At 38.4% G+C, this 18311-nt stretch overlaps 1 protein-coding gene across 3 annotated transcripts in view; it reads right to left on the bottom strand.

Annotated features, from left to right (window-relative positions):
* nlgn1 (neuroligin 1) overlaps nucleotides 1–14085 on the bottom strand; it is a 329180-nt gene extending 315095 nt beyond the window's left edge. For all 3 annotated transcript variants that reach the window (XM_067513940.1, XM_067513941.1, XM_067513942.1), the window contains exon 1: nucleotides 13573–14085. The gene's annotated coding sequence lies outside the window, so the exon portion shown is untranslated. The remainder of the gene's footprint in view (nucleotides 1–13572) is intronic.
* Nucleotides 14086–18311: the final 4226 nt, after the last annotated feature.

Raw genomic sequence — 18311 nt, 5'->3', positions numbered from 1 at the left:
TGTTAACCGTCGGTTTCAAAGCCGACCGCTCGTGGAATAAAGCCTGCATTCTGACCTGTCAGTCTACATCAGTGTGTTGCGTGCCCGCAGCACCTACGAACAGAGATAAACCCCAGCTCAGAGCTGCCAGCACTTCACATACACACACAGTCCTAGGGCGCAGTAAGGTATGTAGAGACCAACAGAATGTGTCTGCTCACTTTTTCCCATTCTGCTCCTCATCCTCTACACCTTTGCCTCTGCTCTTTGTTTCCTTTTTTCCTCTCACCTCTCTCTTTTTTTGTAGGGTTGCAGTAAGTCTACAAATGCTGAGCTGAAAGTCTGATCTGGTAAAACAGCTCCAGTATTCACAAGCCAAGTTTTTTCAACATTTGTTGAAAAAACATGAATATTACATTAACGAGAGCATCCTAGTGACCTTGAACGAAGGATGAGTGCAAGAAGCAACAATCTGCCTGCAGTGGATTCAATTCCATTATCTTGACTGAGTAAAATGTGAATATGTTTTCTCAGTCACATAGTGGGGTCAGTCTGCATCCATACTAAGCAGACTGGTGCTTTGAGTACTGTAGCATGGATAAAGTAGACAGCTACAGTGTTATGTGCGCGGGTGGTGCACAAGCTCCACTTTTTCTTTTTGGTTCACCTGGCAGACATTTTGTGCCCGGTTGCCAGCAGGGTCAATGGGGAAAAGGTGGGTTGGCGTGAAACCGGCTTTTCTTGCCACAACACTATCTTAGCACAAGAAGGATCCCTTCAGGACAGGGGCATAGGTGAGCACTGAGGTGATTTCAGAAAGCTCTCACACACACATACATACACATTCACACACAAACCAAATGCATCGCTGCAGACCTTTGTTCATAAAAACCGTAACTGGGCCCATTTCCTTCCCATCCTTTTTTCTCAGTGGGAGTTTGCTTCAAAGACATAATTAACCAGTTGGTTTGAGGTGGATGACTGTAATCCTGCCTGAAGAGGCTACAGTTGATGCTATAGTGGAATGGCGATGGTCACTACAGGGACTTCAGAATTTTGCTGTTTGTCTATAAAACTTTTAGCTTAAAGTCTTAAGTGCCTTCCTGAGAATTTTGAGGTCTTTTTTTTGTTGTTTTTAAAAGTAGATCCACCATGGAGCTAACAATCTGTTAAAAAAAGATAACAAAATACTAGTAGATTAGAGATTGATACCTAGGCCCCTAAAGTGGACAGGTGACAGGCTGTCTGGCCTGCCTGCAGTCCAAACCTTTCACCAATAGAAAATATTTGGAGCATTATAAAACAAAAATCCGGCAACAAAGGCCCAGGACTGTTGAGCAGTTAGAATCCTGCATCAGACAAGAATGGGACAACATTACTCTCCTAAACTCCAGCAACTGGTCTCCTCACTTCCCAGATGTTTACAGACAGTGGTTAAAAAAAGAAGGGATGCTACCCGATGGTAAACTTTTTTTGATTGTTGGGGGTTGTACCTTACAACATGATACTGTATTAAAGACTACTTTAGGTTGCAAAAAATATTTCCAGCAAAGCAGCATAGCTTCTACAGTCATGGACGTCATGGCATCAGTTTAATGGATGCAGATTGGAAATAAACAAAAGCAACACTATTTACCCAGAATTTACATGCTGCTGCAGAAGACAATAAACTAACCATATAAATTGTCTTCTGGCCTTCCTGCACATCTGACCCATTAACGGTCAAACCTCAACAAAAACAGGGCTCAATAACATAGTAATATTAAAAGCAAAAGGTATACAGCTAAAGTGACAACATAAACAACTTAATTTACTAAGGAAATAGTAAAATAGTGCCATCAGTGTTTCTGATGCCTATCAGGTGCCTAGCAGCACTGTGAGGGAAAGGGGGCTAGGGGAGCTTAGGAGGTACATAAATCATTCCCATGGAGTCAGATAGTGGCACTCCCAGTCTGTCCAATGTTGATGACAAAGGACATAAGAAATATCAATATTTGACACAGTGGGAATTGTCATTATCTGTCATTGGAGAATGAGAACGTGTTGTTTATTTACATGCTGTGCCATGACAGGATGGTTGGTTCCTCATCTATCCACCACCGACAGACACAACAACAACATCAGCAGTCTGTTTTTTACAAGCATAGACTTGTTTGAAAATAGCATGGAAATGTGCAAAATGGGCTGTGCATTTAGTCCACATCGACCGGCATTGTGCTGCCTGTGAAAGAAAGGTTAAATCAGGATAGAACAAAATTCATGTTTGAGGTTTTATGTTATGTTTAGTACCAGTTGTGAATACATTAAGGTTCACTGACAAATCAGCATGATGCGTATTCTAAAGCAGACCGTTTTGTTTTGGAACGTCAAGTTCTAGCAACACTTGCCTGCACACAGACGCATCAACACACATGCATATGCAGTCATACTCCCAAGCTATGCAAACTTACACGCAGCCTTTCTCTCTGGCCATGTAACCTTAACAGCCCTATCAGCCTGCGAGCACAGTCTGTACTCTCAGCTCCATCCTCAGGTGAGCTCTTTAGCTGATACAAATGTGTGAAAGGATTTGAAGCCTCTAAAAGCAGTACCTTTGGGGATGTACAAAACACACGGAGGGCAGAGGCTGATATCATCATCTCTTTTTATAATAAATAACCTGGCTCAAAATCGATACCATGCAAGTAAAATGAGTGCCCCTTATTTTGTCCCACGTAAGAATCCTGTGTTTCTCTAATCCTTAAAGATTGTTGTGATCTTTAAAATGGCACGGGTATGTTTAGCACTAGTGTGTATATTTGTGTTGGAATTGTCAATCAGATACGTTGCATTCGCAAGGAAGAATAAAAATGACTCATGTAACCGCAGTTAGTGATTCATACAGTAGCTTTCACCACAGCACTGTATTCTATATTCAGTCATCTCAGCATGGCTGCCAACTGCTCTCATAACCCAATAACAGCAGATGGATTTGATGACAATAAGCTAATGATAAGTGCAACTAAATAATAGTTCATAAGGTCACTCTGTATAGGTCTGTGCTTGGCTCTGATGTGGCAGAGAAACTGTCTGGTTTTATAAATCTTTAACTACAGCTGATGAAAAGTTTAGGTAATTCTTAAGCCAAAATGCTAAACTGCCTGTTTTTGCAATAGAACAGCAGTTGATTTGATCTTAAAGTGGATTTTCCAACAATAGGGAAAATGTGAATATGAAAATATTCCACCTTAAAAACACGGAACGTTATCACACTATGCAATGAGCACTAATCAGTTCTCATCAACCAATAATTATGGTTCAGTAGACAAGACATTACCTCTTGCTGTGGTGTGTCTCACCAATGCTGTCATGGTTACAATACTAAACACAGGCTATATCCTTCCAAGGTTTAAGCCCAAAATCAAATGTATGCATGCAGATTTCACTCAGTTTGGTTTAGGCACAAAAACGTAAGGATGTAGGGTTAGGAAAAGATTGTGGATTGTATTGAAAACTTGTATACTTAAATACTCATTTCATCACACACCCATCCACCCTAAACTCCTCCATAACCACAATTCATCAGTCCTTAAACTATGTAAATGGTAAATGATCTGTTCTTATATAGTGCTGTTCTACCTATTGGTAATTAACACTACTTCTTATTCACATATTCACACTCACAATCAGACACACACACTTACACACTGATGGGGGAGCTGCTATGCAGCTGGCCAACGCTCACCGGGAAAAACTACCATGGGGTTCAGTGTCTTGCTCAAGGACACTTTAACATGTGACCAGAGGAGCCAGGGATCGAACCGGAGATTGATGGATGACCGCTGTATCTCCTGTGCCACAGTAACCCCACTGTCTCTGAGGGTCACTGTTGCATCTGGAGTATTTGGCCACTAAATGTTGCCTCTTTAACAGACTTATGGAGTAAAGGGAACCTACTGAATGTACTGGAAGATAGTAAGTAGGCTACTAAACAATAATTATGCATCGATACCTACAGATATGCCCTATTGTATGGTATAATTAGAGTCAAGCTGGATGAATTTGAATATAAGTGTATAAAATTTTATTTTAACAATTTTCCTTACATTTGTGGAATAGCTTTGGCCTAACTTTAATAATTCCTTAAAATGTTTCATTTAGTAAACTGTAGATTTACTGGCAATGTTTGATTTTCACCATGTTTTTATTGGAAAGATGTTTTAGAAAATAATTCAGCAGATAATCTTATTTAGAATAGATAAGTAAACTAAAAATTGACGGTTTACTTTTTTGACTTCTCTATCCACTGCAGCTTTATATTTTTGCAATGTAATACAAAGGTATATGATAATTTAGCACCACCTCCTCCTACCAGACAGTAATTACTATCATGGATGAACGACATGACTTGTCAAGAAACCATAGAGTCGGCTGACATTTTACAGTGTTAAAGTGAACAAATAACTAATTCTGTCATTTTTCTTAATTACATGCCTCACAAACTCAGAAATCCCTTATGAAAATGAGATGTAATACGTGTTCTACTTACACTACATAATTGACGTGTTGACTCACTTACTGCACCACCATTTAATTTTGGCAGTGGAATTAATGTTAGGAAGAATTACCTAATATGAATATAAATCCTAGAATGAAACTAGTACAGTCTGTCATCACTGATGACCATGATATTCTAAACAACAAAAATACACCAACAAAATAATATCACAAATTGATTATCAACAACGATGTAACAGCAGACATAAGTTAGCTATATATTTACAATATGGCAGATGCTTGATGTGACACTTCCGGTTTGGACTTCTTTGGCATGGTACTTGGCTCAGTATTTCACATTGTCAGTTTGCTGTTTAAGTTTAATTTGCAGTCAATACTACTGTTTCGCTTCCACCATTGTGTCATGTTTCTTTGAGGCACACGGTATTGACATAAGTGTGAGCCGATGGTGATAAAGCACAACACTTTATTTTATGCATCATGGAATGCAATCCATGCTAATTCAGCACCACTGCTCAGCTCATTCAGTTGTGTTCACTCAGCAGACTAAACAAGAAAGAGGTTCCCATTACTCTATATAGACATTTCTGTCAGGAGCCATTTTTAGGGCAGACATTGTAGCGAAATTGAAAGCAGGCAAATGAATGCTGTGCTGCTTCCTGCTATCTTGAGTATTCTAGGATCTATGTTGAAAACTATGGAATTGCAAGGTTTTATACTCAATCATCTATTTCATGTTGTTTTAATTCACTTGAGACATAAACTTGCAGCTGCTCCAACATCAGTAAAATTCTAGATAAACACAATGGCACCACTTGAGTCTGAGGTCACTTTCACACCTGTAGTCCTGTTCATTTCATCCAAACCAAAGACAGTATTATTATATATTTGGCTTTTAGTTCTGGTCTGGTTTAGGTCCAAAGGCAATTTTTTTGCTGCACCTATTACATAGGAATAGAGAAACCTAATGCAACTAAACTGCAACCAGAATTACATTTTTTGTAGGGACGTTAATCACTCACTTGATCATGTTGGAATCTTTATAATTAAATGGAACATTTACTAACAGCAACTTACTAAAAACCATTTGGGTTGTGGTGGATGAGTATATGTAAATATATATATATAAACCTAACCTCAAAGAACTAGAAGCATCTATGACCAATTGCTAGTCCAAAATTTGGTGTGACAGTTATAACAGTATAACATGTGATATTTTGCTTAATTGCCTTATCCTTGGGCAAGACACCTAACCCTCAACAGCCCGTCCCCATCCCCAGCTGTGCAGTGCCAGTCCCAAGCCGGACGAGCATCCGGCATAAAAAATGTGCCAAATCAACATACGGACAAATGATCCACTTTGGGGACCCTAAACTCACAGGATAAGATGAAATGACCAAAATAAAAGTTCTTCAACATCAAAAAGGACTTTTGAGAATTTTTAACTGAAAATTCTCAATGAAAGAAATAACACCATGAAACGCTAAACTGTTAATAGTCTAAGTGAAACACATTTTAATTTGTGAGGAAATACTGTGTTGGTCTGAGCAAAGGGTGGTGTAAAGGTATTATAGGTGGCAGGACATGATGCAAAAAGTGGGCTGTGGAAATTTGTGTTTTGTTTACAGGCTATTGAGAACTCAGTCTTGAGCTGTTCACTGAATTATTATTATTCATTTTTCCATTTTCAGTGTCTGCCCTTACTGACAAAGTTTATTACAGTCTTTATACAAATTTATGTTCTTCAATATTGCATTTTTGTATATTGTCACTTTTGCAGCTGTCGCATGATATAGACATCATCAACACAGCAACTTGCTCTTAGTGAATTCTCTGAATAATTACCTGATCTATTAACACATATGCTCAATCAGATATTATCTCGACTTTGCAACACATAGTAGCCAGGTAATCTGACTCAGACATTTTCATTCTCACATACAGCCCCTTTGAATAATATCTAGTTAAACTCAGGGTTCCAGTGGATGTCTGAAAGTGAATTATTAATGAGGAACTCGGCTACAGAGCTCTTAGAAAAAAGAAAATTACCTTTTAACTTGCAAACAACTCCAGAGGTGGTATTGCAACTTTCAGGTTCATCATCTTTACAAAAATGACATAATTGCTTGTTCAAAATACACCATATGACATATGAACAAAACTTATCAGTCATTTGATTTAACATTATGAACATCTGCACTGTTACACAACAAAACTTGAAGTGATTAAATTATTAAATTAAAATTTATTAATTAAAAAAATCTGCTGATATTGACGTACCCCAAGAAAAAAAAAATTAAAGGATGTTTTTTGGCTTTACAGATTGATCTACTGCACAACCACAGCTGTAAATGGTGATTGAAGATTGGACATTAAGGCATGACTCTACACAATTTTGTAATAAAATGTGTTACCTCTTAAGTGAAAGCAGAACTGATGAAATTCTCAGAAACACCCTGAAGATGATAAATGACTACAATTCTCAACTCAGCCAATACTGATTTGTTTCTTCTACTGAGCATGTAACATCGAATTCTGCACTCAACCGGCTGCTGATAAAAGAATCTACTGCTACCAGCTGTTTTCTGTGATGTTATCACTACTAGGGGTCTACACTCATACTTTTTGGCATTATGGAAGAAAGAAATGCCCATCCTGAGCTCTCAGGACATTCTGTTCCCAATGTGCCCACCTTCGTATGCTCATTTCTCTCTTTCCTGTCCTTGTGGATTACAGCATGCCGATAAGGCTACCCCCCAAATGGTTACACATCTGCATCACTGAGCACAGAACAGGCCACACATACACAGTAGATGGTGGGTCTGCAGTTGCAAGAAACTTCAACAAGTGAAGGTCCTCCCCAGACACTGTTATTCTGTGTGATAGAAAGTCCTCCCTCCATTACCAAAAAAATATATAAATAAGCGGCCTAGACCCCTGAGATGTTGCACGGTAGAATTGGATTCTTACTACACAGCGTGTTTTCAGCAGCTGCCAGCCATAAACAAGGTTTTGCTGACGAAAGACTAAAAAGAAAATAGAGAAAATAGTATTCTATTTTTTCCAGTGCTTGCTTTATTTCTTAACACCTGTCATCTGTCATCAATGATAACTTACAGGTATCACTTATGGTCCAGTTTCTTGAAAGCAGCCTTCTTGTTTGGCACACTTCAAAATACCCATTTAGATTTTTAATGTCACGTGTGCAAGTTGTTTTCTTCTCATTCTTTGCAATTAGAACATCCTGATAATTAAAAGAAAACGCATGAGCAGAGCTGTGATGTGAACCTACGGGGGCCTGATCATCAATGAGTGAGAATAACTGTAGCCTGGTTTCTTGGAGAGTGTTTGTGCTTTCCTTACTATTGGCTCTCCACAGTGCAGAGCATTCAAATATCAATGAGAGCATTTTGTTGCTGTAATACACAGATAAAAGCGGTGACTTGTATGAAAGGATGTGCAACATATTTGGAGGGTGTGAGCCAGGATGTGATATCTTGTTTAAAGGGTCTCTCCCTTTACAATTACAAAATGCATATGTTCCTACTTAGTTTAGGATTTCATGTGTGAGCCAGTTCCCTGCTAAAGGTGACATAAATTTACATTTTGTTGGATCAGTCCATCTTTTCCCCATTATTAGCTTACTTCATGAAAAAATATGCTGTAAATTTACTGGCACCATCATAAGCAGTAAAGGATATGATGTGGCCAGTGACACAGTACTGTATATGATGTATGAAGTATATGTGTAACCATAAGGTAATCTTAGCTTTCATCTGTCCATTTATTTTTCCTCTTAATATGTTAGAGGAACCAAAATGGAAAACTGATTACGTTCTTCTGAAATAAAATACAGATTAGCTGGGTGAAGCCTTGCATGTCCTCTCTGTCAATACCTAATTTATTTCCTGCTGTCACGGTAAAGAATGGCGCATACTGAAATATATTGTTATTGTTTACAGTTTTAGAACAATATTGGTAGTAAATGGTCTTCACTCATTTAGCGCTTTTCTACCTTATTGGTACCAATTCACAAACACACTGATGGGGGAGCTGCCATGCATCAGGAGCAGCTAAGTTGGGTTGGAGTGTCTTGCCCAAGGACACTTTGACATGCGACAGGAGGGAATTGGAACAACAATCCTTGGATCAGTGGACAACTGCTCTACCTCCTGAGCAACGGTCCCTTATGTACATGTACTGTATATTGGTCTAACCTTTTCTACTCTCCACACATGCCCTAAAGCTTTTTGGCCCTTTTTCTATGCAAAAACTACTGCATCTCATATGAAAATGGATTAGTAGTGACCTAATGGTTTGCAAAAGTGATACTGTGACCAGAAGGCTGTAGGTCCTTGGACCAGTAAGATTAGATCTGATTGGAACAAGTGCAAAAACAGCACCTGAGTCTCCCTCGTCAACATCAACACCACTGTGGGGTACTTGAACATGGTCCATAATCCTAACTGCTCCAGTGGTGCTGCTCAGCTGTAATTGGTCAGACTTTGGTTGAACTGCACTTTTTACAACTGTGTGTATGTGATCAGGCCATAAAACTACTACTTCTACATCCCCAATACAAAAAAAGTATGGATGATATTTAGAACATAAATAAAAACAGAATGTAATGATGTGTAAATTTCATCAACCCATATTTTATTCATGGCATCAAATTCAACATGCTAATATTTTAATGAAATGGTAAAATGTCTCAGTTGCACATGATGTGTGTGTTTATCTAGAATGCTCTCTAAGAAACAGGTAAACCAACAGTAGCTACTGGTAGTAGCAGTACACCATTTGCAAAGCTAAGTATGTGGAGCCCATTTCTCAGAGGACTACTACTAGTCTGGAAGAGTTTCTGTGAGACAAAAGCCAACAACAACTGAGCTGGGAAGCATGTTAGTCCAGATAAATGCATAAAAATCAACCAAACCAACATTCTATACGAGATTTGTTGCCACTATGATGCTCATTACATTACAGTTAAAATAGCATTTTATTTAATCAATATTCAACTCATTTTTTTAAATCAAACTTTTCTGCAAAAATACAGACAGGCGACAAATTAAAGAAGAAAATGAATAAATGGTGGAGAAAAACAACAAATACAGATGCTTCCTCACAGGTGCTCCACACGGTACCATTGAGAAGACAAACTGATATTGATCCATAGTCACAATCACCAGATCTTTCCTAAATTAACACTCCACCACCATCATTAAAACACCAAATGAGGGAATATCTTTTGAAAGAATGGTATTTCAACTTGCTGAATCCACACAAATGGAAAGGGAAACAAAAATGAATCTCTTCGCCACTATGAAGAGTAAGAAAACTTTATGGGACCAAGTTATGTTCACATGTACATTTTGGCATGATGTTTAGACCACTTTAAAAAATTTCTACTGCAATGCAACAACCCACAAAGGCATGTGTCGCCATAACTAAATAAATTGGTGTTGTCACATCTTTCAAAATTATATCTCAAAAAGAACCAGACATTCTCTTGACTTGACACTTCAACAGTATGATTAAGAGAGAACAAAAGGGGCGGCTGTAAGCCAGTTGACCATGGACCACAGGGTCAGTGGTTCAATCCCTGCTCCTGGCTACATGTCAAAGTGAACACCAAGTTGAGCACCTTGCATGGCAGCCACTGCCATTGGTGTGTGAGATTCAAAGATTCAAGATTCAAAGTGTTTATTGTCATATGCACAGACAGAAAGCATGTATCCCTGCACAATGAAATTCTTACTTTGCCGTCCACTCTAAACGTCATACAGTAAGTAAAATGAGGCTAGACGAAAAATAGAAATAAAATAAAAAATAAGAGCAATAAGGCAATAAAGGTGAGTGTGTGTAATCAACAGTGTAAAGTGCTTTGGATAAAAAGCACTATATAAGCAACTATTTACTATTCACGAAAAAAACATGACCAACAGCAACCTATGTTAACTCAATGACTTCAATGTGAACTTTAAGTTCTTTGTACACCCACCCAACCCAACCTTTTGTTGCCATGATCCGTCAGGGTAGCTATCATTTCCAAACTACTAAATGACCATTGGGATCCTCTTTGCAGAAGAATGATGTGCACAGTCATTGTTGAACTTTGCTGCCGTCCTCACATTATTGTACATCTCACTGACTTTTGCTTAGAAATGATGGTTCAATCTTCAGATATTTAAAATCAAGCCCGTTCTCATTCCCGTGGTTTTAAAAAGTGGTGCTTTTTCAAGTTCTTTCATGCATTACAAAGCAATGATGCACTATATAAAGTGAAAACATTTCACAGGGAGACGGACAGGGTGGTGGATGATACAACAAGACACAGGACTTTTCCATAGGAGACCTGGGTTCGACAAAACGAGATGTTGTGCACTTTATTTATGATTGCAACACAATGTGGCACATGTGGTTACTTTAGTAAGGAATTACATGAATCCCTAATTTATGTTCTGACTTAGCATTACCCTGAGGTTTGTGTGCCTAACCCAAACCATTGTTGTTTCTTAACATCACTTCCCTAGCACTAACAAAGTTTTTGTTTGCATATAAAGTTGTTCCCCAGGCATCAGATGGTGACACCAAAGAGTACCTGTGGCGTCAGTATGATACACCCAAAGACGTAAAAAGGAAGAATAAAAATGGTCACTGTGCTCATGTCCTCATGTCATGGAATTTTGGCAAGTTTCTTTTTACAATTTGACACCTTAGCAAGTGTCATGGTCTGATGGTGTGGGATGAGAACTTGTTGCTAACTCTGGCTCTTCATTGTTATGGTCACTGGAATAACTAGGTGCTAGGGATCATGTTACATTCTAAGAGTCACTCTTTATCTAAAGTGACAAAGTCCAGTTTTAATGTGATGGACAACTACCGTTTTTTCTACTGTATTTTGGCGACACGTTTAATTTAGATCCTCTCTGTGTTTTTTACTGCTCTTTTTAAGTCCACAATTCCAAACTGAATACACTATTGTTTGTGTCTTTGTTTGTCTCAACAAGGATCTCACAGAAATTCAACGAGAAAATTTTAATTCTGAAATCTTAAACATTGTCCTTAGCATGGTGCCATCCCTCAGTCTCACGGCCTATGAAGGTCTGCATCTTAGGCCAAGTCCATGAAAAAAGATGGTCTCTGAACTGGCAGACATTTGCTCGATACAGCATTGGAACATAAATGAACGTTCAGTTTTACTGATGCTTGTTAAAGTTGGTCTACCCTCTTAGCTTAACCCTATTGACCCAGTCAATATAGGCATTTAGAACACACAATGCAAAGACTTCGTTGAACTGTGAGAATGATACAGTATAGCCAGTGTCACGGTGGCATAATGTACCACTGCACTCAAACCAGCTCAACCCTTAACTGCATTTTCCATGAACGGCCGCTCAAAATAAAAACACATTACCAGAGAGCGAAGTGGCCACTTTTCTCCGGAAACAGGACCACAGCATGAGTCAACAAGATACCTTTCATTTAAACAAGCTCCCTCATATGCACGGAAACGCTGGTTGACAAGAGCAGAGGAGAAGTGTGTGTGTGGGGAGAAGAGACAAAGATGAGCAGTGAGTAGACGTGTGCAATGTAAATCAGAGCCTCTTGGACTGAGTGGCGTGAACTGCTGGCACCTGACACCCCCCTCAAACAGCACATCCCCAGAGACAGCAAGGAGTTCAGCCTCCACCACCATGTTATAAGAACACAATAAAGCAGCGAGACTCAAGATGAGAGAAGGGGTGAGAGGAGGCAAAACAAATAAAGTGTTCATTAAAGGTCAGTAGCAAAATTGTGTCATCTGATGCCTGCATGCATGCCGCATGCCCATCGATGCCTTTTGCTCCTTATCAGTCTATATTTCTAAAAAGAAAAATAACAAGTTTAAGTGCTTATAATTGTGCATCACAGATGTGTGTGTGTGTGTGTGTGTGTGTCATTAGTATGTTCTTATCCTGTCAAGTCTCTGAGATACAGTGAAGTGGGCCTTAAGGTGCTGGTGATTAGATGTCAAGAAATGCTATGGAGTGTCATTAAAGACTATATATGAGGGTCTCTTCGTGGCATCAAAACCTTTTTGGGCTTAGTTTTTTCTTTTTGTCTTTTTTTGTTGTTGTTGTTTGCGCGCAGAAATTCCGCATTCATACAGTTTTATATGGTGATGGTGCCCCCGCAGCGGCCGACGGGCGCAACTTTCTTCCTAATGGATCCGATAGAGAGGATCTATTCACCACACGCGCGCACACACACAGTTATTTTCCATCCTTAACCCCAGCAATCAGCCTGAGAGGAGGTTTGCGTTCATTTGATTAATAAGAAAAGAAATCAGCGGGAGTATTTTGAACAAATCCAATTCAAGAACAAATGATCAGAATCTGAGAGGCCACCTCTGCTTGCTGTGCTCTATATTAAGAATACATTAAATGAATTTCTTTATTTAATGGAGAGATGATTGCGCTGAGCAGTCACGGTTTAAGATTTACACGCACGGTCTGCAGGTGGTAAGTGACAGACTGGCGGTCGGATGTTGAATTTGTTGCAATTTCATATATTTCTACAGTAGGCAAGCATTGTGTGAAATTAAATTCAGCACTCAGGCATTTCGACCAAAGCGTAATTTTTTTATTTCGAAATCAGGCTATTTTGAGCAGTTTGTTCGCTGACGAGACTGTGTTAGCTCTGTGCGCCCATGCGCTTGGAAACGGAGTGAGAGAGTCCAAAGTGGAAGAGAGAAGCTAAAGCCAGGAGGAGGGGGGGGGGGGGGGGGGGGGGGGTTCTGCTGTGTAAGGGGACGTTTCCAACAGCCTCTCCAATGCACACTTCTTCTCACCAATAACCCTCTTCCACTAAGCACAAATAACGGCATGTGGAGAAGAAGTCGACATTCATTTTATCAACCTTCACTTGAACTTGTCCTCCACAATCTTCAGCACCGCATCTTCTCCATTTTGCCCAGTAAATCACGAACTAAGAGCATCCGATCTACTGCACCGCAGTTGCTTGTTTTATTATTTTAACCTGTAAAGTGTCAAATCCCACAGCAAGATGTAAAAATGCATGTGAGAGCATGCAGAAATCTAAATGTGTATTTACCCTTATGGAAAGATCCCATCCGCTGCTTTTTTTTCCCACCTCAAACAATATTCCTCTGTGCGTTATGTCCCGTTAGGATAAGATGCATTCCTTCCAAAATCCACATATCCCCTCTAAAAAAAAAAAAAAAAAAAATAAAATACAAAAATCCCGACGCTCAAGCTTTAGAAATAACCCTGGGAAATAAAGACTGGCGCACTTTTCACTCCAGAGGGTAGAAACTCATGTTAAATGCAGTCCAACATTTACACAGGCGCGGAAACAAATTAGGAAACCCTTTTTAGTCCAAAAACAAGTCCGTTGCTGATCCCAAAATATTATTAGTCACAACTGCAATAAGAATAATATTCTCCTAGAAAGAAGAGATCAGTGCCTCCGGGTCTTCTGACGCGCAGCGGTCTACATGTTAATGACGGTGATGTTGGAGAAAAAGAAACAACAGTGGGATTTTTCCCCCCATCGTCCGCTCCTCACGATTCAAGCTGCACTTGGCTGGTAAACCACCGTCCTCTCTCTCCGCTCTCTCCTTCGCCCCCCTCCTCCTCCCCCTCCTCCTCTCTTCCAGCCCTCAGTCTCTTTCGGCAGCTTTCATGGAGCAGAGACGCACCTAGTGGACTCAGAGGGAACTCCACAGCTAGAGTTCATTTCCACCCCGCCCCCACCCACAGGCTCCTCTTAAAGCTATATGGGAACCTGAGACTTTTAATTTATGCGTGCGTGTCTTAGAGGCGTGAAACAAAAGAAACAAACCTGACAAATAGCATCAGTCAAGAAAATTTAAATATATATTTTAAAAAGGGAGAACTTTTTTATCAGAGAGATGTAACATAAAGTTACCATAAAGTAACTGCTTTAGGAAAACAACTGTCCATCTGCCAAAGCAGGATTATGAAGAAAATAAAAAATGAATTTTAAAACAGCATTAAGTTCTAAAAGTAATAAATCTACTTTAAACTGCTTCACTTTATGCTCGGATCACAGAAAACAAAACCACAGAAGCCCTTAGAGAAATAAAGAGAGCAACAACACCATCTAATAGTTGTATTAGCTTGAAAATATGGGTGAAAGGGTGAAGTTTTATACAAAATCATAATTTTTGACAAAAATAAAAAGTTCATTTTCTGAGCCCAGTTCTTTAGTTAACACACAGACGAGTTCCTGTCTGAGCGTTTCTGTACAAGTGTCAGTGCAAAGACAACGTGTTAAGTTGCTTTAAATGGTAAATAATCTGCACTTATATAGCGCTTTTCTACCTATTGGCACTCAAAGCACTTTACACTGCTTCTCATTCACCCATTCACACTCACACTCACACACACACTCACACATATGAGGGGGGAGCTGCTATGCAACTGGCCAACAACTCACCGGGAGCAAATAAGCTGGGGTTCAGTGTCTTGCTCAAGGACACTTTGACATGGGACTGCAGGAGCCAGAACCAACAACCGCGGGCTTTGTGGATGGCCACTCTACACCCTGACATCTGATGGTTAAGGTGCATGCCACATAACCACAGCATGTTGGGTTTGAATCCAGATCAGGACATTTGCTGCATGTCACTGCTCCCTATGAGTCCTGTCTGCTGTCAACTGCTATGTTCAAGTAAAAGCAGAAATGGCCCAAAAAAGAAAAAGCAAAAAAAAAAAAAAGATCGTAGCAACAAAATGTATCTTTTAGATTAGAAAAAGTCTAATCATATGCTTGTTTTGCTTCTCTAAAAAAATATTTAATGATTTGAGTGAAAACCTCTTCCATTCAACTTTAATTCAATTTAAAAGACTTTAAGTCAGAACAATTCATGTCCATATGTTCTGGCAAACAATAATTGTTAAGGTACTTAAAAAATTTACCGGATTTACCGGAGTCTTCAAAGAATTATCCTCTACTTCACAGTACAGTAGTACAGTAGTACAGTACTCATTTACTCTATTTTAATTCGAGTTTTAGCCAAGTTATAACAGCAACACTCCAGAGTGAAGTGAAGCTACAGAAACTGAGCAGACACCACATCGACACAATCTATTAGCGCTGTGTGTAAATCCATAACTTTTCATATCAAAATAATACCGACTCATTTAGATCTTACTGCAATTTGCAGAAGGTAACTATATGTCTATGTTTGTATGTACTACTTCAATGCAGTTCTTGATGGTTATAATGCCAATTAGCGCATTAGCATGCTGGTGACATTAACATATTTGGTGTATCAAGTTTTGTTGGTTAATGTCTAAAGCTAAAACTAGCTATGAGCAGGGTGACATATGTTGTATTATTGGACAGTCCGACTTGCAGACAGCAGCCACAAATCTGAGTCTTCCACAGTGTCCACACCCCTCCGTTTCTCCACGGTTCTCTGTCTGTGCTGCTCAAATTTATTAAGTGGTTTCTTACCAAAATGAATATATTAAATGTAATACTTATTTCTGTATGTGTGAAAAATAATAAGTTATAAAGTTACTATGTAAAATGATAACTATTTACTTTTGCATTACTCTTGTGTAACAAATTCTTATCTTTTAGATGAACAAACAAGATCGAGAGCTGAATGGGTGTTGACCAAACTCAGAGGAGCAGCAGTGGGTCAAAATAACAAGAAAACCTAATCAAATAATTCAGGTGAGGCCATAGCATCTATATGAATCAATGAGTTGCAAAAAATTTTAGTATTTTAAAAAAGAGAATAAAGAGTTAAACCCTTGTCTGAATGACCTAAATGCTGTTTAATTTTATATTTGGGCTACATCAAAATTGTAACCATAAATTTACATTAAGTGTTTTGTGTGTTTTATATGAAACACCGGTGAATAACATTCACGGGGGCCATCAAAAACTGAACAAACAGCCTTTTAAGGGGAGTGAATGCTACTATTGATTCAGAGTGATGTATAAATCAGTCTCAGGAGTTTAAAACATCTGGAAGGACTCAAAATGCTCATTACCCTGGCATATGTAATTAAACATGGTTGTTGTTGAACTGACACAGACTGTCATTTTCACTCTTTATTCTCGAGTTTGATTTTATTTCTTCAGATGTGAACTGTCGTATTGCTAACATTAATAAAATTGTCTGAACTTATTTTCCTAGTATTTTCATTTATGCTTTACTTAGGTTTTTCTAACTCCAAATGCCCAGAAGTTTCACCAACACCTAAAAGTTGTATGGAAAATATTACAATATTTTTTAAGTTTGATCTAAGGAATATTTTTTGCAGTGAATGGTTGACATTAACAACAGAATACCCACAAGCTGACTAATCAAATTATCAACTATTCTAATTAGAAATAAAACTTTTCCTTTTATTTACAGACAAAAGGGTCCAAAATTTAAAAATTAAAAATTTTACACTCAAAGTTAAAATTATTTCATTTTAATTGCAACAACAAAAAGAAAAAACACTTAGTTGTTTTTTTTCATAGTTGTAATTTCTAGAGTTAGTTCTTCTTTTTCACTACTTAGTTGCAATGTTTGTTTTTTTAATTATAGTTACCTTAATAGAAAATGTTTTAGCCTGTTTTTAATTGTAATTTGAATTCAAATTTTTAAACCCAGGGGATAGTTTCATGCTTCATATTCTTCAAAATAAACCATTATTTATTCACTATCAAGGAAAAAAAGAAATCCAAAGTGGGCAACCATTCATTTTTGGGGAATAACACACAGTTTTCAAGTACATACCTTCAACCAAACCCCCCAAAAAAGAACTGTTAATGCATATCCACCCTTCACTATCTATCAGCCACTGAACCAGCTGATGTTTTCCACTCCGTTTCTTAAATGTCTCATTAACCCAATATGGATGTGTCACTTTTTTTGTGTCTGCACACAGCTACTAGGTGTATGCCTTTAGGAAACATCAGTTTTTTGTTGACTTTGTGGAGCAACTGTTTTTCTAGTGATGTGGTGACTGACATCACACTAAAATTATTATTTTTTTCTACAAATGCTTAGCATACACACCACATGTAGTGTAACTGAGACTTAGCTGGGATAAACTTTGAACTTGACTGACAGCTCTAATCAACCCAGTTTTACCCCATTTTTGCTTTCTATTTTTGTGAACATAGGACATATTAATTTCAGTTTTTTAAGCCTTGTTCGGACAATTTGCTTTTAATTTCAGATTATAACTGCATTATTGTTGCAGTTATAATCTGAGTTGTTGTGAGTTTTTTTATTACTATTTATCCAAAGCTTTATTTCATAAATTAGTACTTAAGTTTCTCGTGTAGCTCTCAATTTGAATAATTGTTTCATCCAATCCAAACAAAAAAGAAATCCCATCACCATCTAGAAATCTCACCTTTGACATACCTGAACACCTACTGTAGTTCACAGTGACATTCTGTGCATTTTGAGTGTATAGACACCTTATCTTAGCTCTACAATATAGAAGAAATGTATCATTTCATTGATATGCAGACCATACCCAGCTGTAGCTACCTGTGAAGTGGAACGACCCTTGTGGCCTGGCCTCTCAACCTATGTCTTGCTGATAAGAAGTTCTGGATGTCACAAAACTTTCTACATCTATACAAAAGGGGATTCTGAAGATGTGTGGTTACCGCAAAAGCCATTTTACAATGTGGCACTGTTTGATGCATGACCCTGAGTGTTAACCTATCACTGCACTAAATTTGTGATTCTAAATTACTTTTTGTACTAACATGATATAGATTTGTAAAACAGTAAGAGTATTTACCTTAAACCCAGGGGTTAAACTGAGTGGAACACTATGGTT

This window comes from Channa argus, chromosome 8 (assembly GCF_033026475.1).
Source record: "Channa argus isolate prfri chromosome 8, Channa argus male v1.0, whole genome shotgun sequence".
Taxonomy (NCBI): domain Eukaryota; kingdom Metazoa; phylum Chordata; class Actinopteri; order Anabantiformes; family Channidae; genus Channa; species Channa argus.
This window is presented reverse-complemented; position numbering and strand designations above follow the sequence as displayed.